Source organism: Bombina bombina, chromosome 7, assembly GCF_027579735.1.
Source record: "Bombina bombina isolate aBomBom1 chromosome 7, aBomBom1.pri, whole genome shotgun sequence".
Taxonomy (NCBI): domain Eukaryota; kingdom Metazoa; phylum Chordata; class Amphibia; order Anura; family Bombinatoridae; genus Bombina; species Bombina bombina.
In genome coordinates, this window is record NC_069505.1 from 578561416 (window position 1) to 578584804 (window position 23389).

The 23389-nt window shown below is 39.8% G+C and overlaps 1 protein-coding gene across 1 annotated transcript in view; it reads left to right on the top strand.

The window, feature by feature from the left end:
* Positions 1-23389, top strand: part of LOC128636100 (lymphocyte antigen 6 complex locus protein G6d) — a 29691-nt gene that overhangs the window by 404 nt on the left and 5898 nt on the right. The gene's annotated exons all lie outside the window — the stretch shown is intronic.

The window sequence follows — 23389 nt, forward strand, 5'->3', positions numbered from 1 at the left end:
GTGTAGTAGTGTGTGTGAGGCTGAACTGCTGCTGTCTGCACTGTACCTGTGATGTGTATACATGTCATGGTGTAGTAGTGTGTGTGAGGCTTAACTGCTGCTGTCTGCACTGTACCTGTGCTGTGTATACATATCATGCTGTAGTAGTGTGTGTGTGTAAGGGGGAGGCTGGCACTGCTGCTGTCTGCACTGTGCCTGTGCTGTGTATACATATCATGGTGTAGTAGTGTGTGTGAGGCTGAACTGCTGCTGTCTGCACTGTACCTGTGATGTGTATACATGTCATGGTGTAGTAGTGTGTATGAGGCTGGCACTGCTGCTGTCTGCACTGTATCTGTGCTGTGTATACATGTCATGGTGTAGTAGTGAGGGGGAGGCTGGCGCTGCTGCTGTCTGCACTGTACCTGTGCTTTATATACATCTCAAGGTGTAGTAGTGTGTGTGAGGGGGAGGCTGGCACTACTGCTGTCTGCACTGTACCTGTGCTATGTATACATGTCATGGTGTAGTAGTGTGTGTGAGGGGAGGCTGGCACTGCTGCTGTCTGCACTGTACATGTGCTGTGTATACATGTCATGGTGTAGTAGTGTGTGTGAGGGGGTGGCTGGCACTGCTGCTGCCTGCACTGTACCTGTACTGTATATACATATCAGGGTGTAGTAGTGTGTATGAGGGGGAGGCTGGCACTGCTGCTGTCTATACTGTACCTGTGCTATGTATACATGTCATGGTGTAGTAGTGTGTGTGAGGGGGAGGCTGGCACTACTACTCTCTGCACTGTACCTGTGCTGTGTATACATGTCATGGTGTAGTAGTAGTGTGTGAAAGGGAGGCTGGCCCTGCTGCTGTCTGCACTGTACCTGTAATGTGTATACATGTCATGGTGTAGTAGTGCGTGTGAGGGGGAGGCTGGCCCTGCTGCTGTCTGCACTGTACCTGTAATGTGTATACATGTCATGGTGTAGTAGTGTGTGTGTGTGGGGAGGCTGGCCCTGCTGCTGTCTGCACTGTACCTGTAATGTGTATACATGTCATGGTGTAGTAGTGTGTGTGAGGGGAGACTGGCACTGCTGCTGTCTGCACTGTACCTGTGCTCTATATACATGTCATGGTGTAGTATTGTGTGAGGGGGAGGCTGGCACTGCTGCTGTCTGCACTGTACCTGTGCTCTATATACATGTCATGGTGTAGTAGTGTGTGTGAGGGGGAGGATGGCACTGCTGCTGTCTGCACTGTACCTGTGATGTGTATACATGTCATGGTGTAGTAGTGTGTGAGGCTGGCACTGCTGCTGTCTGCACTGTACCTGTGCTGTGTATACATGTCATGGTGTAGTAGTGTGTGAGGCTGGCACTGCTACTGTCTGCACTGTACCTGTGCTGTGTATACATGTCATGGTGTAGTAGTGTGTGAGGCTGGCACTGCTGCTGTCTGCACTGTACCTGTGCTCTATATACATGTCATGGTGTAGTTGTGTGTAAGGGGGAGGATGGCACTGCTGCTGTCTGCACTGTAACTGTGCTGTGTAGCATGTCATGGTGTAGTAGTGTGTGAAGCTGGCACTGCTGCTGTCTGCACTGTACCTGTGCTGTGTATACATGTCTTGGTGTAGTATTGTGTGAGAGGGAGGCTAGCACTACTGCTGTCTGCACTGTACCTGTGTTGTGTATACAGGTCATGGTGTAGTAGTGTGTGTGAGGGGGAGGCTGGCACTGCTGCTGTCTGCACTGTACCTGTGCTCTATATACATGTCATGGTGTAGTAGTGTGTGTGAGGGGGAGGATGGCACTGCTGCTGTCTGCACTGTACCTGTGATGTGTATACATGTCATGGTGTAGTAGTGTGTGTGAGGGGGAGGCTGGCACTGCTGCTGTCTGCACTGTACATGTGCTATTTATACATGTCATGGTGTAGTAGTGTGTGAGGGGGAGGATGGCACTGCTGCTGTCTGCACTGTACCTGTGATGTGTATACATGTCATGGTGTAGTAGTGTGTGTGAGGGGGAGGCTGGCACTGCTGCTGTCTGCACTGTACATGTGCTATTTATACATGTCATGGTGTACGAGTGTGTGTGAGGGGGAGGCTGGCACTGCTGCTGTCTGCACTGTACCTGTGCTCTATATACATGTCATGGTGTAGTTGTGTGTAAGGGGGAGGATGGCACTGCTGCTGTCTGCACTGTAACTGTGCTGTGTAGCATGTCATGGTGTAGTAGTGTGTGAAGCTGGCACTGCTGCTGTCTGCACTGTACCTGTGCTGTGTATACATGTCTTGGTGTAGTATTGTGTGAGAGGGAGGCTAGCACTACTGCTGTCTGCACTGTACCTGTGTTGTGTATACAGGTCATGGTGTAGTAGTGTGTGTGAGGGGGAGGCTGGCACTGCTGCTGTCTGCACTGTACCTGTGCTCTATATACATGTCATGGTGTAGTAGTGTGTGTGAGGGGGAGGATGGCACTGCTGCTGTCTGCACTGTACCTGTGATGTGTATACATGTCATGGTGTAGTAGTGTGTGTGAGGGGGAGGCTGGCACTGCTGCTGTCTGCACTGTACATGTGCTATTTATACATGTCATGGTGTACGAGTGTGTGTGAGGGGGAGGCTGGCACTGCTGCTGTCTGCACTGTACATGTGCTGTTTATACATGCCATGGTGTAGTAGTGTGTGTAAGGGTACTATATCTTTGCTGTGTATTAAAATATTGTCACTAGTTTAGCAATCAGTTACATTTTATCTGCATTGCATATAAGTCATGTGTGTTTGTCTGAGATTGACACTCCTGCATACATTTTATTTTGCTGCAGCTGAGTATGGGGAGGGGCAGATCCTGCTTTGTGTAACAGACCAGGGATGTTCAGTATACATGATGTGTATATAGGGTGTGTATGAGGCTCATGCTGTATAGAAGGGAGTGTGTTGGCTGCATATTTGTTCTATATTTGGGTGGGTGTAGAGATTCCTTAGCCTGTTGTGGTGTATGAAGGTCATGGGTGCGTCAGGGGAAAATGAGCTGGTGTAGTCTTGCCCAGTCATATGTAAAAGGGAAATGACTGGATTTGAGTAAGTGCTATAAAACAGTGTGTATAAAAGCCCTGGGGTACTGGCAAAATCTGTGTATTTGCATCAGTAAGGGAACCAGACTCACTTTATACCATTCCAGCCAGATGTTTTTAGTTATTGCCTCTTATGTAATAGTTGTGTGATATTATACATTTTAACACAATATTTGTAACCACTGGTGATACATAATGTTTAAAGGGACAGTCTACCATAGAATTGTTATTGTTTTAAAAGTTAGATATTCCCTTTATTACCCATTCCCCAGTTTTGCATAACCAACACAGTTATATTACTATATGTTTTACCTCTGTGATTACCTTGTATCTAGGAACCTTTTTCCAGCCCCCTGATCACATGACTGTGACTGTTTATTATCTATTGCCTTGCAGTTAGCATTGTATTGTGCTAGATCTTAAATAACCCCCTGTGCCTGAACACAGTGTTATCTATAATATGGCCCACGTGTACTTTCTGTCTCTTTGTGTTGAAAAGAGATTTAAAAAGCATGTAATAAGAGGCAGCCCTCAAAGGCTTAGAAATTAGCATATGAGCCTACCTGTGATTAGTTTAAACTAAGAATACCAAGAGAATAAAGCAAATTTGATGATAAAAGTAAATTGGAAAGTTGATTAAAATTAAAAGTCCTATCTGAATAACGAAAGTTTAATTTATACTTGTAGACAGTTGCTTCTGATTAGTTTAGGAAATAATGTTTACAATTGTATTAGTAGTTTAAATATTGAAGATATACGTGTAAATGTTGAGATTCTATAAAGTACTTTAGTTTCTATAAAGTAATGAGGCCACCATGTTTGAACTAGTTTTCTATTTATCTCTGTTCTGCTCTGAACAATAAGACAGACACTGTTGAATAAAAATTTTATGTTCCGCACAGACTTGTTTAGACTTTTATTTTTGTTTTTCAATTGGACAATATACACCAATTTCTATAAAACTGCATGTAATAGACACTACAATAAAGAAGAAAATGCTAGGATACTGATCTAAAAAGGGGGTGGGAAAGCAGGAAGAGCCCCCTCCCCTCCCCCCCCCCCTTTGCATATGAAGAGACAGATTAAACAAACAGGAGCAAGCAGGAATCTGTAGACTTGGGTCTACATCTGATACTTTGTGGCTTGGTTATGAGTCTGAAAATCAAAACAATGTTATTAAAAAATATATATATATATATATATTGTTACAAAAACACTCCCAGATGGGCTTAGCTACAGAGATCACCGCAATTCAACCCGATCAGGTTGATTGACACCCCCCCTGCTGGTGGCCGATTGGCCGCGAGTCTGCAGGGGGCGGCGTTGCAATGCTGAATACCGAGAATGTATTGCTCTCCGCATTCAGCGAGGTCTGTCGGACCTGATCTGCACTGTAGGATCAGGTCCGACAGACCTTTAATAAATAGGCCCCTATCTGTTTGCTGCAAAGTTTTTTTTGTTTTTACTACACATAATTAACCACTAAATCCAGACAGTAGAACTGCATAATTTACCAATGCTTAATAAAAATACAATGCTTAGTCTGATTTTTAAAATTACTTTTACTTTATGCCCCCTGTATCATGTGAAAGCCCTCAGCCAATCACAAAATGCATATACAGTATGTATATCCTGTGAATCTTGCACATGCTCACTAGGAGCTGGTGCCTCAAACTGTGTGCGTATAAAAGATTGTGCACATTTTAGATAATAGAAGCACTAAATTTATAACAACTTACCAATTTACTTCTATGTGAATCTTGAAAGTTTAATTGTTGACTTTAGTGTCCCTTTAAACGTTTTAGATTACAATTGTATACAATTTAATATCTGTTGCACTTTGAGACTGTAATAAAATGCATTCTACTTTCATTATGAATTGTGTTCCTCTTTTTCCTGTAATTTAGTTCTGAGAATTGTGGACTTTTCAATGCCTGTTAAAAGTGGAAGTTCAGACTCCAGACAAAATGCTACATTGATGCATAACTGACCTATCTAGCAGCCAAATGCTTGTTTGTTTGTATTATTATTAGGGTGCAGATCTCAAGGGGAAAGATTGACTTGTCAACCCCTGTAGCATGATTTTCTTCACTCTCTTGGTATCTTTTGTGGAAAAGCAGGGGCCTAAACTCAGGAGCATGCACGTGTCTAGAGCACTATATGGCCACAGTTGTGCAAGAATATTATCCATTTGCAGGAGCACTAGACACGATTTCCTGTCATGTAGAGCACCAGATGCCTACCTAGGTATCTCTTTCACACAATATCATGAGAAGAATAATAGAAATAAACTGTTTCATATCCGTTTTTAATTCTCACTATATTATTCAAAGCTGGCATTTGTGGTGGTGTCAAAGTACCGTCTCTTAAAAGGACATGAAACCAATTGTGGTTTGGTTGTTGGGTGGGGGGGTGCAGTTATGAACCAGCGGTCACAAAGACCGCTGCTTCATAACCTGTCCGCCTGCTCTGAGCAGGCGGACAGACATCGCCGGAAATCAACCTGATCGAGTACGATCGGATTGATTGACACCCCCTGCAGGTGGTGGGGCGCGAGTCTGCAGGTGGCGGCGTTGCAGCAGCAGCTCTTGTGAGCTGCTGGTGCAATGCTGAATACGGCGAGCGTATTGCTCGCCATATTCAGCGAGGTCGGGCGGACCTGATCCGCACTGTCGGATCAGGTCCGCCAGACCTTAATAAATAGGGGCCAGAGCATACAATTTTATTCAACATTCAAATTTACTTCTATGATCACATTTTTTTTTTCCCCATGTAGAGCTCCTAGGTATCTTTTCAACAAAAAATACCATGAGAACAAAGCAAATTTAATAAAATAATTTTTAAATTGTAATGCTCTGTCTGAATCACACAAAAGAGAAAATTTGTGTTATGTCCCTTTTTTAATATTATATTTGAGTCTTAGAGAAATATGTTTTTGTTTTTGTTTTTTGCTATAAATATTAGTATATTTATGATTTTTTTTTACTATTTTTTTGCTCTCTTGGTATCCTTCTTACCTGGACCCAGCGAAAGCATAGCCAAGGCTTCTGGCGTGCTGCCTATACTCAGTCACAGCCAGTTAAATGAGTTTGCACAGCAGTGAATGCTGAGCTGTGACAGTGAGTGAGCGGCAGCAGGCAGTACATTTTAGCCTGGGACAACACACAGAGTGCCTACAGCCCTCACTGACAGCTGCGCTAGTGTTTGTGACTGTGAGTAGCAGCAGCACCAGGCAGTACAGTTTAGCCTGGGACAACACACACAGTGCCTACAGCCCTCACTGACAGCTGCGCTAGTGTTTGTGACTGTGAGTGGCAGCAGCACCAGGCAGTACAGTTTAGCCTGGGACAACACACACAGTGCCTACAGCCCTCACTGACAGCTGCGCTAGTGTTTGTGACTGTGAGTGAGCGGCAGCAGGCAGTACATTTTAGCCTGGGACAACACACACAGTGAGTGCCTACAGCCTTCACTGACAGCTGCGCTAGTGTTTGTGACTGTGAGTGAGTGGCAGGCAGTACATTTTAGCCTGGGACAACACACAGTGCCTACAGCCCTCACTGACAGCTGCGCTAGTGTTTGTGACTGTGAGTGAGCGGCAGCAGCAGGCAGTACATTTTAGCCTGGGACAACACATACAGGGAGTGCCTACAGCCCTCACTGACAGCTGCGCTAGTGTTTGTGACTGTGAGTGAGCGGCAGCAGGCAGTACATTTTAGCCTGGGACAACACACACAGTGAGTGCCTACAGCCCTCACTGACAGCTGCGCTAGTGTTTGTGACTGTGAGTGAGCGGCAGCAGGCAGTACATTTTAGCCTGGGACAACACACACAGTGAGTGCCTACAGCCCTCACTGACAGCTGCGCTAGTGTTTGTGACTGTGAGTGAGCGGCAGCAGGCAGTACATTTTAGCCTGGCACAACACACACAGTGAGTACCTACAGCCCTCACTGACAGCTGCGCTAGTGTTTGTGACTGTGAGTGAGCGGCAGCAGGCAGTACAGTTTAGCCTGGCACAACACACACAGTGAGTACCTACAGCCCTCACTGACAGCTGCGCTAGTGTTTGTGACTGTGAGTGAGCGGCAGCAGGCAGTACATTTTAGCCTGGGACAACACACACAGTGCCTACAGCCCTCACTGACAGCTGCGCTAGTGTTTGTGACTGTGAGCGGCAGCAGCAGGCAGTACATTTTAGCCTGGCACAACACACAGTGAGTGCCTACAGCCCTCACTGACAGCTGCGCTAGTGTTTGTGACTGTGAGCGGCAGCAGCAGGCAGTACATTTTAGCCTGGCACAACACACAGTGAGTGCCTACAGCCCTCACTGACAGCTGCGCTAGTGTTTGTGAGTGAGCGGCAGCAGGCAGTACATTTTAGCCTGGGACAACACACACAGTGAGTGCCTACAGCCCTCACTGACAGCTGCGCTAGTGTTTGTGACTGTGAGTGAGCGGCAGCAGTAGGCAGTACATTTTAGCATGGGGCAACACACACAGTGAGTGCCTACAGCCCTCACTGACAGTTGCGCTAGTGTTTGTGACTGTGAGTGAGCGGCAGGCAGTACATTTTAGCCTGGGACAACACACCCAGTGAGTGCCTACAGCCCTCACTGACAGCTGCGCTAGTGTTTGTGACTGAGTGATCGGCAGCAGCAGGCAGTACATTTTAGCCTGGTGTAGTGTTTGTAAACACACACAGTGAGTGCCTACAGCCCTCACTGACAGCTGTGTTAGTGACTGTGAGTGATCGGCAGCAGTAGGCAGTACATTTTAGCATGGGACAAAACACACAGTGAGTGCCTATAGCCCTCACTGACAGCTGCGCTAGTATGTTTGAGCTGGGTTGAACAGGAGCATACCTAGGTAACCTTAGCAGCACCACTACTGGAAGTTAGCTGCTGATTGGTGGAATCACATATATGCATCTTGTTACTGGCTCGCCAGATTTTCTTCATTCTCTTGGTATCCAATGTTGAAGCAGCAGCAATGGATTCCTGGGATCTAGCTGAAAGCATCAGGGGAGCCAATGACAAGACAAAAGTGCAGGTGACATTCAGCAGCTAGCTCCCAGTAGTGTGTTGCTTTTCATGAGCCTACCTAGGTATGCTTTTCAACAAAGGACACCAAAAGAGCTATAACGTTTACAACTACATGCTCTATCTGAATCATGAAGGTTTTTAATTTTGACTTTAATGTCTCTCCTGTCTTTTTAAAGGACAATGTAAAAACGGAATTGCTCAGGATGTGGGTGGGGTTTTTTTAAGATAAAAAAAAGCTGCTTTTGAGACATTGCGTTGCAGGCTTTTCATGAGAGCTAAGAGATTCCAAGCTTAAATTTAAACAAGCAGAAACGGCTTCTTATCCCCTAAGCCTGGCGATAAATCGCCCTGAACAAGCAAAATTGTGATGACTGACAGGCCCTGCTCTCATGTGATTGTGTGGGTTTTTGGGGAGTTTTTTTTAGCAGGGGGGGGGGCAGCTCTTGTGCAATGTTAAAATTTACTGAGTGAACATGCGTCACAAATATTTGCTGAAGAACAGGTTCTCTGCCTTAGATCTTATCCACCTGCAGCTTGATGAATTCTTGCAGTAGTGTTTAAAAGAAAATATATTACAAATGTATTTTTGTTTTTTCCTTTGCCCACATTTCCTATTTAAAAAAACAATGTTCATTTAAATGGATAGTAAAGTCAAAATGAAACTTGCATGATTCAGAAAGGACATGTCATTTTTAAGACTGTTTTAAATTCACTTCTAGTTTCAAATGTGCTTTGTTCTTAGTATCCCTTGTTGAAGAATATGCACATATTCTACACTAGTGGGAGCTAGCTGCTGATTGGTGCCTGCATACATTTCTCTTGTGATTGGCTAACTAGAAGTGTTCAGCTTGCTGCTAGTAGTGCAATGCTGTCCCTTTTAGCAAAGGATAACAAAAGAATGAAGCAAATTTGTTAGAAGTAAATTTAGAAAGTTGATTAAAACTATATGTTGTATATGAATCATGAAAGAAAAATTTGGGGTTTCCTGTCCCTTTTTTTTTTTTTTTTTTTTTTTTTTTTTTTTTTTAAAAGCTGTTTGACTTGAAACTTAAAGGGACACTAAACCAATTTTTTTTTTTCGTTAGTGATTTAGATAGAGCATGCAGTTTTAAGCAACATTCTAATTTACTCCTATTATCAATTTTTCTTCGTTTTCTTGCTATCTTTATTCAAAAAGCAGGAATGTAAAGCTTAGGAGCCAGCTCATTTTTGGTTCAGACCTGGGTTAAAGGACCAGTCAGTACAGTAGATTTGCATAATCAACAAATGCATGATAAGAAGACAATGCAATAGCACTTAGTCTGAACTTCAAATGAGTAGTATATTTTTAAAAAATAAATTGCAAAGTAATGTCTATTTCCACTCCCCCTGTACCATGTGACAGCCATCAGCCAATCACAACTGCATATACCCTTATGCTGTGAATTCTTGCACATGCTCAGTAGGAGCTGTTGACTCAAAGTATAAACATTAAAAGACTGTGCACATTTTGTTAATGGAAGTAAATTGGAAAGTTGTTTAAAATTACTGCTCTATCTGAATCATGAAGTTTAATTTTGACTTGAGTGTCCCTTTAAAAGGATGTTAATATCTTTACATGTCTTTTAAACCTAAAAACATTTGCCCTACCCTATTGGTATATGAACAAAAAACTGATGCATTTTAAAATCCCCTTTTTTAGATGCAACAAAGGGGGAAAAAAAAAAAATATTGTCCCTTCTCAACTTTCCCCAGAGGTTAACTTTTGCAGTACCCTACAACATATTACACTGTGATTGTTTGACCATCAGAAGACACTCCTTGATATCTGTCCCTTATTGTTTCACAGCAAAATAGATAAGATTTACAGTACCCAATAGGATTTTCATGGTGTACCTTGTATCCCTGAGCCTGAAAAAAAAGGTGACTAATATCCCTTTAAAGGGAAGTGTATGTCAAAATTAAACTTATGATTCACATACAAAATGCAATTTATTTTGATCAAATTTACTTCTATGACCAAGTTTTACATCTTTCTCTTGATATTCTTTTATTGAAACCTTCTTTCCATGAGAGCATACTGAGATACGCTCTTGAGCATACATGTGTCTTTCTGTTAAAAGAAACGTTTTTAAAGGGTTATATTGTGTAAATAGCATGCCCCAATGCATTACAGCATAATATCCCTTGTTAACTGTGTTTAACTCTTATTTTTGGGTGATAAAATCTCTCAAGTCGTAACACAGTTGCCCCCGAAGAGGGTTGTACTGTCCTTTGATGGGTGCTAGAAGGCATGGAGTGGAAGAGGGCAGTAGTGGTCCTCTTAGGCTGACCAAAAAGGGACACAGGAAAAAATACATATGTCAGGGTTCTTATAATGGAACATTATTCAAAAAAAGCCCCAACATATGTAATTTACATATGTGTCCCTTTTTAAAGCGGCAATATGGTAACCCTAGGTCCTCTCTAAGGGCTATTTGCTTTCAAGGTTTCTGCTTTTGATAGTTTGGGTTTACCAGCAATGTACACTTATACAGAAGGCTTGCATTGCACTGAGAGCCTCTTATTTTATAGCTTTCTATAGAGAATACTGCAGTGTTGCAGTATTCATAGTTTTCATTTTAGGTGGCAGTTTCAAGAGGGGAAAAACACCATTTCAAACACCAAAATAAAGTTAAAGGAGATTTGTAAACTGTTTAATATACTCCAGAAGATAAAATTGATCCGTAAGAAAAGAAAGAGAATTCAGTGCATTGTCCTTTTAACTTCAGTTTGGAAATATGTGTATTAGATGGAAACAGATGTCTGCTGTGGTAAGAATTACATAAAACTTTCCATAAAGCTTGTTTATTTGGTGCTGTTGTACAGCTATGCTCCAAGCCAAAAAATCCTCTCCAGATCTTTGCATGTGGTGCTTTAAATGGGCAGTCTAGACCAGCCTTTCTTAAACTTTTTTCCCTTGTGACCCCATTTCACGCAATACATTTTTACGTGACCCCGGGTTATATAGGTATACAAATCAAACATTTACTGATAATAAATCATTACGAAATTTATTTTAAAACAATTCTTTGGTATACATATAATATTAACATTTATTAAAGACCAAATCAAATTTGCATACTAATGAGATGAATGTGCTTGTTTATTTTTACATAAAGAATTAAATCTTGGTTGAATATTTGATACTGCAGGACGTACAGCATCTTCAACGTTTTTCAGAGTTGATTGATATTTTGTTTTTATATTCGTCAAAGCTGAAAACGCTGCTTCGCATAAATACGTAGTACAGAATGGCAGAAGTATGTCTAGGGCCATTTCAGAAATTGTTGGAAATTCTGTCTTAATCTGAAGCCAAAATTCAGTTAACGATTTTTGCTGAAACTCAAGTTTAAAACCTGTGTCGCTTGATAACTTGGCAAATTCTTCTTGAACGGTAAATGGCAGATGACTGACGTTTTCGATTTCCATTGAGTATGGTTTTTGAACCCAACTTTGTTTTTGTGAATCAAAATTTGAAGAGAAGTATTTCTGAAACCGTGTCTCCAGGCACTTCAGATGATCAATTATAACTCTTACAATTAAATCTTTGGGAACGTTATTTTCATTTATAAAATAATCTGTAGCTGTAAACATTTCTAAAGATCCCTTTTCCACCCTATTCTTCCATATGTTAACTTTTTTAGTAAAACTTTCAACTTTATCTTTTAACACAAATATGTTACAATGTTTTTCTTGAAGCGACATGTTTAAATTATTGAGTTTTTCAAAAATATCCGACAAATAACAGTTTTGAAAGCCATAAGCCATTATGAAAAAAATTAACAAAATCGGATCTCTGCTCAGTCAAAATTATAACAACTTTTATCTTTCAATTTCAATAATCTGTTTAAACTTTGCCATCTTGAGAGCCACCTTACCTCTGCATGTAGTAATAAGCTTTTGTAATCAGAGTCCATGTCTTTGTAAAGGTTTGAAAACAAACGACTGTTAAAGGGACAGTTTACTCAAAAATTGTATTCCCTTTAATTTGTTCCCAATTATCCACTTTACCTGCTGGAGTGTATTAAATTGTTTATAAGTATTTCCATTACCCTTATATTGGCATTTGAAATAGTTTATTTAGCCTGTGGTGTCCCCACCCATCCTTAAAGTTTTTGGCCACGAGGCCAAGCTGTGTTAACACAGTCAGTAGAAGAAATTACACTCCCAGTGGATTGAAGAAGAGATAAGGTAATAGAATGTTAATTTTCCATTGTTCTCTCCAAGTATTGGTGATTGGTTTATGGACAGATATAAGATAACAAAGCATGTATATGTACACAATGTGATAAATAATGAGATCTGATTATACCTACAGATATAAGATAAATAAGCAGGTATATATACACAGTGTGATAAAGTAATGAGATCTGATTATACCTACAGATATAAGATAAATAAGCAGGTATATATACACAGTGTGATAAAGTAATGAGATCTGATTATACCTACAAGCTCAACCCATTTTATTAGGTTGTGGCTTCAAAACACAAAATCAGCTAATTCATATACACAAATAAACCTTAAAAAAGCAAATCTCATACATTTTATACTCTGCAGCTAGTAAAAAAAGTAATGGGAAACACAATTATAGAGTATACTGCCCCTTTAAGGGCATGGCTTTTAATGAAGTTAATGATTTTGATAGTATCGCGAAGCACAACATCTAAATCTGGTGATAACTTTTTGGCTACGAGTGCCTCCCGATGGATCATGCAGTGAGTAAAAGAGATATGTTCATTGCCACCAGCTTTAACTTTTGCTAAAAATCCAACATTTCTGCCCATCATTGCTCCAGCGCCGTCTGTACAGCTTTTCCACTGTAGCCCTTCTTTTTTTGAAAAATTCATCTACTTTAAGATATATATCTTCCCCTCTTGTGTGCTCTTCCAAAGGGCGACAAAACAATAATTCCTCATGTATGCTTCCTTCATAAACATATCTTACATAAAGTAACAACTGTGCCATGTTAGAAATATTGGTTGTTTCATCTAACTGAATTGCAAACTTCAGGCTGTCCTTAAGCCTGGTAATAAGCTGCTGGAATTGGTCATTACTAATTTCAGAACTTCTTTTGGAAACAGTATCATTCGATAAAGGAATTTTACGAATTTCATCCCCATAATTTCCCATGAACTATTTCTGACATTTTAATAGCAGCAGGTAACACGAGATCTTCACCTATCGTGTAGGGCTTTTTAGTTTTTGCAATTAAATAAGAAGTTTCGTAAGATGCAAGTAAATACTTTTCGTTGACCGTAACAAATGTCTCAAAAGTTTTTTTTTTTTTTGTTTTTTTTTTCTTTATTTGAAAATTTTAAAAGGCGTTCAAAATATTCCTTTGGTTTATTGCAGTACGCTGCATGCTTGGTATTAAGATGTCTTTTTAGTTTGGCTGGTTTCATGCTCTCCGCAGCCAAAACTTCCTTACAAATTAGGCAAAGAGGTTTTCCCACACCATCATGATCATTATAAGTAAATCCATATTGCAAAAATGATTAATCATATTTTCGTTTTCTGGTCACTTTCGGTGTGCTACAAACTGGTAGCGAAGACTCGGTCGCATTGTCGCCAGTATTTTTACCTCTTCTGTCTACATTTAGCCACTTATCCATAATGAAAAATATTTTTGTCCTAAACCGAAAATATAAATAAATACTATCTTTAGTTTATAAAATTACATTTGTTGACCGCGATATTATGATGTCACTAAACACACTGACATTAGCACCGCGATATTATGATGTCACTAAACACACTGACATTAGCACCGCCATATTATGTCACTAAACACACTGACATTAGCACCGCCATATTATGATGTTGCTAAACACACTGACATTAGCACCGCCATATTATGATGTTGCTAAACACACTGACATTAGCACCGCCATATTATGATGTTGCTAAACACACTGACATTAGCACCGCCATATTATGATGTTGCTAAACACACTGACATTAGCACCGCGATATTATGATGTCACTAAACACACTGACATTAGCACCGCGATATTATGATGTCACTAAACACACTGACATTAGCACCGCCATATTATGTCACTAAACACACTGACATTAGCACCGCCATATTATGATGTTGCTAAACACACTGACATTAGCACCGCCATATTATGATGTTGCTAAACACACTGACATTAGCACCGCCATATTATGATGTTGCTAAACACACTGACATTAGCACCGCGATATTATGATGTCACTAAACACACTGACATTAGCACCGCCATATTATGATGTTGCTAAACACACTGACATTAGCACCGCCATATTATGTTGCTAAACACACTGACATTAGCACCGCGATATTATGATGTCACTAAACACACTGACATTAGCATCACGATATTATGATGTCACTAAACACACTGACATTAGCACCGCCATATTATGATGTTGCTAAACACACTGACATTAGCACCGCCATATTATGATGTTGCTAAACACACTGACATTAGCACCGCGATATTATGATGTCACTAAACACACTGACATTAGCACCGCCATATTATGTCACTAAACACACTGACATTAGCACCGCCGTATTATGATGTTGCTAAACACACTGACATTAGCACCGCCATATTATGATGTTGCTAAACACACTGACATTAGCACCGCCATATTATGATGTCGCTAAACACACTGACATTAGCACCGCCATATTATGATGTTACTAAATTTTGATTTGAGGTCATTCTTCCATCCTCTAATATGAACCCGATGATATGGTATGCATTATTTTGCAAACAGAAAGTTTAATTGGACATTACTGGCAGAAAAGTTGTGTATCTTATACATATATATTTAATATACACTATATACATATATATATTCAGTTTCTTAGTGAAGAATAGGATACTGTCTGCACAGGAATTCAGAGTATTTTTGGTTGTTTACAAAGTAAAAAATCATAAACGTTCGAGAATAGGAGAATACAATGTGAACATTGAATTGCATGACTGTAGTTTATTAATAATGGATACATGAGAATATGTAGAAATGTATCCTTTTTTTGAAAGATAGTTTCTAATCGCATTTACTTGAGTGTTAAAATGTGTATAATTTCCATTTTTTTTAATCAACATAAGGCTCTGATATTGTAAACATATTATATATATATATATATATATATATATATATATATATATATATATATATATATATATATATATATATATATATATACTGTGTGTGTGTATACATACATACATACATACACACGTTCTGCATTTACATTGCAGCTCAGTAGGCTTTTTGTTGAAATATGCTTCTTTTTACAGAACTTCAGAAAATAACTATACATTTTATTTAATTGAGTTTTGGCTAAGGATCCTTTTCTGTTTGTAGCTTAGTTTTGTTGGATCCTACAAGAAAAGGGTCATGTCTATACATGTAAGGCTAACTGCCTACCCCTGCAGTGTAAAGCGCAGGGGGAAACTGTTATTGAAGGGGAAACCATTTGCATAACACCGGATGCAGCCCCTGCGTTTTTGAAATGGCACAGGCTGGGCAAGGATAGAAAGTAAAATGCCCCTTAAATAGCACAATGTCATGCCAATACACACTGCAAGGATGCACAGAACGCCACATTGCAAGCTGATGATAAAAGCTGAAATACAAGTGGCTGAGCGCAGCGAGAACGCACATAAGCCTGAATGGTTCATGCGGTCCTACTACCTGTTGCAGATCTGCACATAGCCCTGATGATTGCCGACTGGCTTTTGCTGTTTCAGATCCCCCTGATTGTGAGCAACCTGGAGTGGTACCCCCGACGACATGTTTGTAACACACATTCAAAACCCTCCCGGAGACAATCTGCCTTTGTTGCTCCTCATAGAACTGGGTTGGCTAAAATTCAATGTTATTGATTTGTAAAAGGCTTTTTTTTATAACTTTGTTTAATTGGAAGTAGATATGACCTCTAATATGATATAATTATAGTTACATGTTACTAATTGCCATACTAAATATATGCTGTAACATGTCTTGGTTTGGGGACTTGCTAAAAGTAATTAATGTATGTATGCGGCCCATGTTCCCCTTACGTACGGACTTCCAATATGTAAACCAATCAGGTGAAGGGGAATACTCAGTTTGTTTGTTTGGATTTTTTTTTTTGGGGGGGGGTTGAGACAGTTATCTTATGATTAGTACAATGTTGGTTTAAAAATGGTGACACAGATTTATACTATAAACGCTTTATCTCACCTTATGATGTTGATTTGTTTACATTATTCTTAAATGGGCATGATTTCCCTTTGCTATATCATATCTTAACCTGTGGAAAGCCCCACTCTGTTTTAATCACACAGTACTTCTATAGGAAAGAGTTTTTGATATTATTTTGCTACTATACACTGCTGAAAGCCGCCCAATAATAATAAGCCACCCAATAATTCATATATAAAATATAAGGAAGCGGATTTGCAACTGTGCTTAAAATTGGAGCTCCACACTATTGCCATCATATATATGCTGAGGCTTGTAATCATGAGGACCGGAACCGACACTATCTCTGGATTACTGGGTGCTATTTGATAAACGGCTGCAAGATTTACATGCCGCACCTCTCATCCGGTGTTCTCTTATAAATATCAAGTTATTTGAGATTGATAGAGTTGTAATGTAGTAACAAAACACCCGATGAGAGGTGTGGCATGTAAATCTTGCAGCCGTTTATCAAATAGCACCCAGTAATCCAGAGAGAGTGTCGGTTCCGGTCCTCATGATTACAAGCCTCAGCATATATATGATGGCAATAGTGTGGAGCTCCAATTTTAAGCACAGTTGCAAATCCGCTTCCTTATATTTTATATATGAATTACTGGGTGGCTTATCCCCCCCTTTTCAGCAGTGTATAGTAGCAAAATAATATAAAAAAATCTTATCTTATTTAAGAATGTCAACAAATCAACATCATGAGGTGAGAAAGCATTATAGTATGAATCTGTGTGCCACCATTTTTAAACCAACATTGTACTACTCATAAGATAACTGTCTCCAAAAAAAAAAAAAAAAAAAACTGAGTATTCCCCTTCACCTGATTGGTTTACATATTGGAAGTCCGTACATAAGGGGAACATGGGCCGCATACATACAGTAATTACTTTTAGCAAGTCCCCAAACCAAGACATGTTACAGCATATATTTAGTATGGCAATTAGTAACATGTAACTATAATTATATCACATTAGAGGTCATATCTACTTCCAATTATACAAAGTAAAAAAAAAAGCCTTTTACAAATCAATAACATTAAATTTTAGCCACCACAGTTCTATGAGGAGCAACAAAGGCAGATTGTCTCCAGGAGGGTTTTGAATGTGCGTTACAAACATGTCAGGGGTACCACTCCAGGTTGCTCACAATCAGGGGATCTGAAACGGCAAAAGCCAGTCGGCAATCATCAGGGCTACGTGCAGATCTGCAACAGGTAGTAGGACCGCATCAACCATCCAGGCTTATGTGCGTTCTCGCTGCTCTCAGCCACTTGTATTTCAGCTTGTAATCGTGAGGACCAGAACAGACACTCTCTCTCTGGATTACTGGGTGCTATTTTTAAAACGGCTGCAAGATTTACATGCCGCACTTCTCATCGGGTGTTCTGTTACTACATTTCAACTCTATCAATCTCAAATCACTTGATATTTCTAACAGAACACCCGATGAGAGATGCGGCATTTAAATCTTACAGCCGTTTTTCAAATAGAACCCAGTAATCCAGAGAGAGTATCATACACAGTCGCACTGTTCCAGGCATAACAGATTAGGAAGGGCTGCTAACTACCTACTCCAACAACCCCGTCCCTCTTCCCATTCATTCACTTACTTACCTAGTTAGTTTTAGGAGCTCCGCTCTTCCCTCCTGCGCGCTGCCTCACCAAACGGAACTGCTGTGACTCACTACAGTGTGTGTGTACAGGACTCGGGAGCGGGAAAAAGGAAATACTTCCTCCCGCGATAACTGTTTGCGGAAACTTCCCGCGACCCCCGCAGCTCCTGCGACCCCCACATTAGGGACCTGCAACCCCATAAGGGGTCGCGACCCACAGTTTAAGAAGGGCTGGTTTAGACCAGTCTTTCTCAACCACGGTACTAAAGTCCCACCAACAGACCAGGTTGTCATTATAGCTGAACCAGTGCGCAGGTGAAGAAATCAGCTGATCAGTAACCATGGATACTAACCTGCTCTCACCCATCAGCTGATTATTTAACCTGTGCACTGGTTCAGCTATGAGAACCTGGACTGTTAAGGGTACTTGTGGAGCGCAGTTGAGAAACAATGGTCTAGATTGGTGTTTCTCAACTCCACTCCTCATGACCCTTACTAAGGCCAGGTTTTCATTATATCTTAACTAGAGCACAGGTGACATAATCAGCTGATTAGTAATCATGGTTACTAACCTGCTCTCACCCTTCAGATGATTATTTCACCTGTGTGCTATTTAAGATATAATGAAAATCTGGCCTGTTAAGGGTCCTGAGGACTGGAGTTAAGAAACACTGCTCTAGACCACTGATTTTCAAACCTGTCCTCAGGCCTCCCCAACAGGCCAGGTTTTCAGGATGACATTTGAAAGCAGGTAAAATAACTGCTGATTATTCCACCTGTGCTCTAGTTCAGATATCATCAAAATGTGGCCTGTTAGGGAGACCTTAGACACAGGTTTGAAAACCAGTGGTCTAGACCCAATACTAATTAATAATGGCTTTGTTACATACCAGACATGCATCTCAATGGGTTACACATCTAGTAAGAAGTACATGAAACTTTTTTAAATAATGAAGAGAAACAGAGGGGCGCCTCATGTGTAGTATCGTCAAATGGAGGCACAAATAAAAAATGACAATATAGCCAAATGAGTACTCACATACTCCAAAAGCACACCTATGTGCTAGTAGGGACGGGCTGCAGATTTGTAAAGGTGTGACAGCTCACCCATTCAGTCACGCTCTCAATGCTGTGGTGCTAGGAATAGAGTAGAGAGTAGAGACACAGACAGAAAGCACTATATGTGCAGACCATTAAAAGTATAACCAACAATATTTGCTTAGTTGTTTAGATGGGTACTCACATACTCCAAGAGCACGCCTATGTGCTGGTAGGGACAGGCTGCAGATTTAGTCAGGTGTGGCAGCTCACCCAAAGAGGCAATCTTTTGTAGCTGGTACTGTTATGGAACAGTGGGTACAACAATCCAAAATGAACTTAATCAAGTGTTAATAGAAACCACTTGTATAGAGTTGCTGGCAGTAGGTAGGTAGAGAAGTCCACTCAAGAGTGTAAAATACAAGAATTTATTAAAAACAATTTAAAAACAACACACAGGTTGATAATAAAAAGTGGATAAAGGGGTTAACAATATTACCCCAATCTATATATTTGGTTATATCTGTAAGAAGCTTACAGTTACTTACATTCATGGGTGTCCACAGGGGGGGCAAGAGGGGGCATTTGGGGGCAAGAGGGGGCATTTTTCCCAATGCAGGGGGAAAAAGACAATAGAATGTCTTCTTCGGGAAATGCTTGTTGATTGTATGCTGGGCAGCACCCTCAATAACAGTAAGCTAGAGTCTTTCCTGTAAGTAAATGTACAGCAGTTGTGTTGGGGAGGAGGGTGATATGAGAAATTGTATTTATTTAAGAAGGTATCTATCTGCTTGGTCTGGTGTGTGTGTGTGTGTATATATATGTGTATGCCTCTCTGCATATTGCAGTGCCTTATTGTTTGCAATTGTTATTGTTTGCATTTTTACTGCAATGTTTGAAAAAACACAAATCAATATCTGTGTCCACATGGTCTATATAATTTTGAAGATGAGCTAAACTGTTATTCCTAAAACCATGTTTTCTGCATAAAGTATTTACCATCATATATTGCTAAATGGAAAAAGGGAGAAACGGAAAAGAACAAAAACACAGAAAAAAAGTGTGAGAGAGATAATAGGGGAAAATATAGTGAACCATGTGAATTATATTTTCATGTATTTAAAATTCAGAATTTGACACTTATGTGCTTTCTACTTTTTTTTCTGTGGTGGTTGTGCCTGTATAGGTTTTGGCTGTTGACTATTAGTGATATAAAAGAACAGCAATATTTTCTTTTTATCTGGATCTGAGGACAATTCTTATATCTGAAAAACTGTTTTAACCCAGTTACTACTAGAAAGATCTGAGGAGGACCTGTTCCAAATTAAATATGTTAAAATAAAAATGCTACTTAAGCCTTTTTAAATATTTAATTGTCATTATTAGGTGCGGATTGGTAGGCGTGTTCACTGCACAGAGCATATGTACCTGTCAGCACCTGTTTAAAATCAGAAAACTACTTAGTGTGTGGATGTGGCCATAAAAAAGCCATATTATAAACTGCTACAAGGGTCATTTTAAAAGGGTACGGCTGTTTTGCTTCCATTGTCAAGCTAGAAGGTAAATATTATTTGAAAATATTTTCAAACTTAGCGGGTTTTTTTTTTATATATATATATATATTTATTTTTTATTTATTTTTTTATCTGTGTTTTCCCAGCAGTCAAGGGGGGTAAAACCATTCTCTACTCCTAAAGTGGTAAACTCATTGCTATGTCTATATCACTGGAAGTCGGTGGGTGCAAAACAGTTCAATATTTCCATAGTGATTAAAGGAACAGTCTAGTCAAAATTAAACTTACATGATTCAGATAGGGCATGCAATTTTAAACATCTTTCCATTTTACATTTATCATCAAATTTGCTTTGTTCTCTAAGTATTCTTTTGTTGAAAGCTAAACCTAGGTAGGCTCATATGCTAATTTCTAAGCCGTTGCACTGCCTCTTATCACAGTGCATTTTGACCGCTTTTCACAGTTAGACACTGCTAGTTCATGTGCGTCAGATAACATTGTGCTCACTCCCGTGGAGTTATTTGAGTCAGCACTGATTGGCTAATTGAAAAAAGGTTTTTCTCACTCTTACAAAGGATAAAAAACTGAAACCGTTGGAAGACATACAAGAATTCACAGGCAACAGACATATAAATTGGTATTCTTATGCTCAACTAAACTCACTTTCTGGTCACACACCGACATAAAGATCACTTTACTAGACAATTGACGCCCTTTGAAACTTTATGTGTAAAAGACACACCCGCAAGGCACACTATATCAATTCTATACAAACTTGCACTACTGGAAAACCCACTCACACTTCCCTACTACACCAAAACATGGGAAAGGGAATTGAATACAGATATTTTACCTCAGGATTGGCAAGCAGCATTCCTGATCACAAAAAAGCCTCCATATCTGCCAAAGTACAGGAATCTAACTATAAATTCCTCTCTAGGTGGTACCTCACCCCTAGTAGCTTACAACACATGGACAAGTTGGCCAATGGGAAATGCTGGAGGAACTGTGGAGGAGACGGAACTCCCACACATATATGGTGGGGATGTACCAAATTAGAAGTATTCTGGATAGAGATTCTTTTTTTTTTTTTTTTATATATATATATTTATTTTGAAACCGGAACAGTGTACAATCCGATAAATCAAATCTCCTATGCCACGCAGGGCAAGGTAAAGCATATTGAAACACAGAATATTACAAAAACAAAAACATATATACTTTGTCACATTTAATTATTCATCTCAATGGAGACAATATTTGTACACTGAGCTGAGGTTTTTTTTTTTTTTCCCTATTTACCATAAAATTGAACAAAAAAAGAGAGAGAGGAAAAAGAAAAAAAAAAAAAAAAGAGGGGGGGAACCTCTCGCTTCGGACCCTTTCACCAAACCAGACTTAATATTAAATTACTGAACTATTGGATATCCACGTGTGTGGAAAGAGCTCTAGTAAGACCATTTCCGCAAAACTTACTGAAGATGTAAAGGGCGTTAAAATCTGTTTTTGTATTGGCCTAGGATAGGAGTTAATGATGGGAAACCACCCTAGAAGAAACTTTTTGATTCTAGCTTCAGAGGCCTCCTGTAAATGATATGATTCAAAAATAATTTGGTCTTGGATAGCATAAAAAAATCTCAGATAAGACCGGTCCTTTTTTTACTTTCCATTTTTTAAGAATACTCTGTCTTATAGCTAATATTGAGGTATTTAGAGAACAAGACCAATGTCTGTCTGAACTATTCATTGGTTCAACTAGCAGGATAATGTCCCGGAACGTAAGAGAGACAGTGACCCCATGTAAATTATTAAACCAATATATAAATTTCAGCTAAAGCTGATTTATCTTCGGACAAGTCCAGAACATATGTAATAGGTCCGCTTCCTTATACAAATACCTAGGGCAATGAGCTGATCTAGATGGATAGAATCGTGCTAGTTTAGCTGGATAAAGATAAAAATTATTTAATAATTTCATATGCGATTCTTTCCATGTTGAGGGGACTTTACAATTTTCTAAAGATTTAAAACTTTGAATAATTCTCTCGGACTCTATATCTCCGATTGACCTACTCCAGTAATCGCTGATCTTGCTGAGAAAACCTTGCGTTTGTTTGGAGAGCATAATGTCATAAATTAATGAGATCGAAGTGACACCAGCCACAACTTTCTGTATTAAACCTCTGATATCGGACCATGCAACTGACAAGGGAAACTTCCACGGCTGTGATACAATGAAGTGGCGTACCTGAAAGAACGCATATAGATCCACTCTTAAAAGTTGATAAAGGGAGAACAGAGTTTCACCTTCTAATACCTCGTTATCTACGCCAATTAATTGGGAAATTCTATTTAACCCCTTTTCAGCCCAATTCTTAAAGGTTTTCTGACGTAAACCGGGGGGGGAAAGTGGATTACCCCTAATTGGGAGAAATTCTGAGATTGAAAAATCTATTTCCAATAACTTGCAGAACTTGTGCCATGCCAGAACTATATTCTTAATTGTAATTAATGAAGAAACGTTGGAAGGCAGCTGACCTAGTTTACAGTGCAGAATTGCTGGTAATGAAAAAGGGTAGATCAAAAAGGATTCCTGTACTAGTGAAGCAAATGTATTTGTATTTGCCAGTCAGTCAATAGCAATTTTTACCATCGCTGCAATATTATAGAGGTTAATATCTGGCAATGATAGACCACAGGCCCATGATTTCTGCATTAATCTGGCTAGAGCAATGCGAGGTTTTTTATTTTGCCAGATAAATTTGGAAACAGCAGTGTATAGATCTCTCCGGTCTCTGTTTGTTATGAACAAGGGCAAGTTTTGTATCGGGTATAGAAGACGTGGAAATATAATGGTTTTAAT